At 35.2% G+C, this 5,561-nt stretch overlaps 1 protein-coding gene and 1 long non-coding RNA gene across 4 annotated transcripts in view; both read right to left on the bottom strand.

The window, feature by feature from the left end:
* LOC107672135 (uncharacterized) overlaps positions 1-2,991 on the bottom strand; it is a 7,640-nt gene extending 4,649 nt beyond the window's left edge. Inside the window, exon 1 of the long non-coding RNA XR_001632288.1 lies at positions 2,551-2,991. This is a non-coding gene — a long non-coding RNA (uncharacterized LOC107672135). The remainder of the gene's footprint in view (positions 1-2,550) is intronic.
* The window catches only part of LOC107672130 (nuclear body protein SP140-like protein), a 31,837-nt gene that overhangs the window by 14,782 nt on the left and 11,494 nt on the right, over positions 1-5,561 (bottom strand). The gene's annotated exons all lie outside the window — the stretch shown is intronic.

The raw sequence follows: 5,561 nt of genomic DNA, 5'->3' as shown, positions 1-5,561 counted from the left end.
CACATTTCATTACACCAAATACACAAAATAATGTTCTTTTTAGCAGCATCATATGACCCCTTTAAAATTAAGCTTTTAGAAAAAAGTAGTAATGCAGGTTTATATAGTTTATATTGTTTTTTTTTAGTTCATATACCACATGTGTTATAATCAGTGCATTTTATAATAACAGTTTACATGATGTACTATATTAAAGGGGTCCTATTATGCTCTTTTACAACGTTTTGATTTTCATAGTGATAACACTCGTTGCCTTCTCTAGTGCAGCTCAACCAGGTCTCGTCCCATTCGTCGGTATTTGTAATATCATAATAATTAATAATAATAATTGATGCATTTAGCAGATGCTTTTATTCAAAGTGACTTTTGAATAAAAGTCAGTGCATTCAGGCTATATATTTTTTACCAGTATGTATATATAACGCTGAACTCATATGTCATCCGCCTGGAAACTGGATTCGTCTGAAAGAAGAAAGTCATATACACCTAGGATGACTTGAGGGTGAGTAATTTATGGGCTAATTTTCATGTTTGGGTGAACTAACCCATTAACAGTGACTTGCTGTCACCTACTGGCGGTTTTAATTTATCATTTTGACTATTTTTTTCATATTTTAAATTATTTAAAATATCAGTATTTAACGTTTTATGTAAAAAAAAAAAAATCCATGTCCCCTATGCAATATATAAACTGTGTAAATACATCTAAATGCTATTTCAGATGCAGATTCCAGAAATGTTTTCTTATGTTGGAATGACAGACACTAAATACTGGATGAAGTGCTTCTTATTTTTAACCAAAAATACAAAATGGAAGAAAGAGTTAAAACTGAACACAATCTTGCTACTCAAGCTGTGTATTAATTTTTTAAAATATATATTTATTTGCTTCTTTTCCATTTACTTGTACTTTTACTGTCAATACTTAAGTACGTTTAAGATTAAAAAAATAGTTTTTGTACTAAAGTATAATAAATATCACACGCTTTAAGACTTTTACTCAAGTAATATTCTAAACGGTGACTTCAACTTCTACCAAAGTCATTTTCTGGTAAGATATCTGTACTTTTACTTGAGTATTGCTTTCAGGTACTTTATAGACTAGTGATAACAGAACTCCCAACCGTTTCACCATTTGTATCACTCCGCTTGCGGTTTGTCTCACAGCGAGTGTCATGGCGGACACCCAAATCCACTATAATTTTATAAATAATATTGTTTTGCGTCACAGAATGTAGTTTTAAGCGGCCGTTCAGCGCTCATGAACCCGCCGAGAGCAGCCTGACCTTGGCCAGTTCTTATGGAATTTGCCGCTGGCTGTGACGTATCTATAGTGGTTAAACATGAAATATAATTAGTTTTGGGTAAATGCAATGGGCAGTCTTTAAATGCCATTTAAATGCAGCTGTCACTTCCGAAAATTCGTAGTGTGTATGTGGCCACAGGTCCTCTTAGCAACATGAAAATTAAAGCCTTTATTCAAGTTGAAAATTGATTATATTCCTTGTACAATAAATGAAGCTGTAAGTCTTTTCGTCGCAAGCTAATTGGTTCTACATTCTCACAATCGAAGTTGACTACACTGCAGTGACTCTCTTATTTAATTCTACACTTTAGGGCTTTTCACACTGCACTTAACCCTGGCTAAAGGAATGTTTCACACTGGGTTAAAACCACTTTTTAAACAGGGTTATGAAACCCTGCTCCAGAGAAGGGTTAGTGCCGCTTTCGCATTGCGGTGTCAAAATTATACAATGTGAAATGACATTGAGTTAGAATGTTACGACTAGACGCTTATCAACCAATCACATGCCTCATATTCACGTGCTTTGGACAGTCAAAGAAACACCACGTATAAACAGTTGTTTTAGCATTTGAGGGGAAAAAAATGTCAAATGGTGATGGAAAATATATGAATTGGAGTGAAGAAAGTTAAATTGTTACATTTACAGGCTGAAAAGTCAATTCACTGTAAAACAAACAAACAAAAAAAACTATTTGTTGAGTCAACTTAAAAAAAACTTTTTTTTGTTATCTTACATTTTTTTGTTGTTGGTGTGATTCAGTTGTTTTTTTTTTGTGTTGAAACAACATTCATACTAGTTCATTCAACTTTCAGATTAGTTGAGGGACAATAAACTTACATTTTCTTGTTGTCTGGACAATTTATAAAAAATCAGTCATGTCTACAAAAAAAAAGTTGAAATGTCAAATTAATTTTTTAGTGTACAGAATGCGATATGAGGATGTTAGAATGCTAGAGCCTTGATGTAAACAGGTTGTGTGCTGTTTTCATCCAATCAATGACACTGACACCACAAACATGCAAATAAGAATGTTAACCTGGGGTTTAAGGAATGTACAGTGTCAATCCCAGGTAAATTATGAGCATTGTGAAACGTTAAGCAAGATAACTTATTTCCCTAAATATTTCCTTTTGACATTGATCAGAGTGTGCGTTAATGCAAACCCGCCAAAATGTCAAGACCAATTTTTATAAAAACATTTTATGAGTATTATATTATCATTTAAATAAAAAAATATTGATACCTCTGATAGTGGAACGTTCCACGGGTGCAAATGGACATCCAGTATGTTTTCTTTCTGTCTCTCAGTTATTGGTCGCAGAAAGACAAGTACTTGGGCAAAGACAGGGGAAGGAGAAAAGATCATCCTTTTTATGAGCCCAAAGATGGAGAGGTCTTTGATGTCAATCATAAAACAATATATGTCTTAGATGTCATGCTCTGAAAATTAGCGTCGGGTAAAATAGCATTATAATCTCCTTTGGTAGAAAAAGCTGCTTACATGTGGCTACACGGGGAGTAACAGAGAATATGTTGAATTAAATGTAAACACAGCTCATGAGTCTTAATCAGCTTTTCCACATGTACATACTGGCCCTGATAATCATAGGTTCTACTTACTGCTTGCTCCATTTCTGCTTATCAGTTTTTGTGAATGAATGACTTGCTCTACCTATTGCTTTGGTTCAACATGCTTTTTTGTTTCAAAGACATTTGTCATTATTTTTCTTCCATAATCATGTTACACTTTGTTATAATGAGAGATTCTCGAGAGTGCAGCACTGAACAAAACTGTGGCCTTATGAGCGATGAGTGGATTCTAACTGAAACGCTTGGCCATTGCTTTCAAGAAATAAACAGATGATGTCTGATTGGCTACATTAATCAATGGTAAAAAAAAACAAAAACACGTTGAAAATAGAAACCATAATTTAAGATTTTTAATAAAATACAAATTTTGAATAATGAAAATTAGTTTGTGCCTGCTTATTCTATTCATCAGTGTTTGAACCATTAAAGAAGAAACCGCATTTTATGTTTTCATTTCTGGGTTCAAAAATGTAAAACGAATGGACGCAAAAGTACATGGACCCTCGCAGCATTGGAAAGGACATCTTATACATTATAATGAGCTCTAATGAATATTCAAAGGTATCCAGATCTCAATTGTAGCTTTAAAAGACTTGTAAAAGAGAGTTGGAATTAGATACTGAAGATTTTCTGGAACTCTTCCTCGAACATTTTCTTCAGCCAGGGACCCATTCGGCCAAACACATTGTCCTTTAGAGAGCAAGAGAACAAAATACAAAAAAATCTGTCAAAAAAAATCACACGTCCAAAAGTTAATCATCTCAACAATAATCATCAATAATGTCCAAAGATATGCGTCCACGTATAAGGCATCGGAAAACAACTTAATTTTAACAAGGTCTTGATCTGTTTTTTGGTGATCTATTTATGTAACGTGTTTCAGTGAATCTTACCCTATTGAACGTGCTGCAGTTGCTGAAAATGAGCTGGAAGTCTGAGACGAATGCTCCTACCGTCTGATACTCTCCACTTTCCAACTTCTGCTTTATTCTGTCCAGCCACATCGGCTGAGATATGAACTCAGAGTATCTGGGCACCTGGAAGCCATTTTATTTTTGTTTTTATTTATTTTAAATTTCATTTAATATCTTTCATCACTTTTATTCTACTTATAAACTATTTTAAATTAAACTAAGGCATGAAAAGAGTAGCAAATGTAAAAGACAGAGAGATGAAATAAAGAGACAATCTCACCGTTTGCCGTGGATCCTCAACAAACACCTTCTGGATGTCCTCTCTGTATACACATAATAGGAGGTAGTGGCAGTGCTAAAGATAACAAACAGCACACATATCCACAATTAGGCCAAAAAATAATTGTTCTGTTTCTAAACCTGCTGAGCAGCCTACGTAGACAGCACTTTAAGACATCAAAGGCTGCTACAAAATGTGAACACCTTAAATGTTTATGGTTATCTTCTATATTAAGGTGCTGAGTCTGTGTGTGTGTGTGCGTTTACCAATCTGTACTGAGACACTGGGGCACCGAAAGCCTCTTGTTCAGACATGTTACTGGAGTCACGCCATTGTTGACTGGTTCTTAACACGCAAAAGGTACAAATCCATTCCCTACAAGCAAACACACACATATACAGAATCAATGTACGACACACACACTTGCTGATTTAATGATTTTCTATCTGTTTGTCTCTCTCACCCAGGTGAGTCTCCGTGTACAGCTGGTAGGTGACAGTGTGAATGAAAAGCTCGTGGACACTCGTCACAACACACAAGATGTCCCTCAGAGTGACAAACGTAACACTCGTCATCATTGTTCTGTGCCATCTAGTCATGACAGGATATAACATTTTATCATCATCACAGAAATAAGCTCAAATGCATTTTGCTTTTCTATTTTACAATCTTGTTTTGTTATATAGTCAGTATTCTTTCCATACAATGGAAGTCAATAACTATTGTTAACAGTTTGGTTATTCTTAAAATACCCTCTTATGTGTTCAACAGAAGGAAAAAACTTATAATACAGGTTTAGATCAAGTGGAGGGTGAGTAAATGATGACCGATGGTGCTTCTTAATTAGTGGTCGACCGATATATCGCCAAGGCCGATATATCGTCCGATATTTGGCATTTTTCAAATATCGGCATCGGCCGATAAGGTTTGGCTGATGCATTCGTGGCGGGACTTTTATTTTGACGGCGCTGAGAACGGCAGCGCCTGAACACACAGTGCTCACATTCTCCCTCTTGTTCGTTGTCGTCCTTAACAGTCCCACGGACAGAAGTCTGTCTAATAATCAGATAGTTAAAGTCAGATAACTGTTAAACAAAGGACTTAAAGGGGTCATATGATGCGATTTCAATTTTTCCTTTCTCTTTGGAAAGTAATAGAAAGGCAAACATTATAATACTTTCTCGTTTGCCGTCAGCATTCAGCAAATATGCATTTATCTCGTTTAAACAAATCTTTGAATGACTAATGAACATCTAATTTAAAAGACCTTGCAAACTTAGTCGAATCCAGCTGTGAGATCTTGTGAAGTGTGCATTTTTATCCAGTTCTCTGCGTGATGGTTGGCCCGTGTGAATTGAATGCTTTAAACTTTAAACTCGTGATTTCAAATTATTCTGCGCTTTATGCATTTGCCCACTGTCATATTCATGTCATTTTCTCTGTGTGCTGTATGTAAAATGAGTGTTACCT

The sequence above is a fragment of the Sinocyclocheilus anshuiensis genome, unplaced genomic scaffold (genome assembly GCF_001515605.1).
Source record: "Sinocyclocheilus anshuiensis isolate Anshui unplaced genomic scaffold, SAMN03320099.WGS_v1.1 scaffold12, whole genome shotgun sequence".
Classification (NCBI taxonomy): Eukaryota; Metazoa; Chordata; class Actinopteri; order Cypriniformes; family Cyprinidae; genus Sinocyclocheilus; species Sinocyclocheilus anshuiensis.
This window is presented reverse-complemented; position numbering and strand designations above follow the sequence as displayed.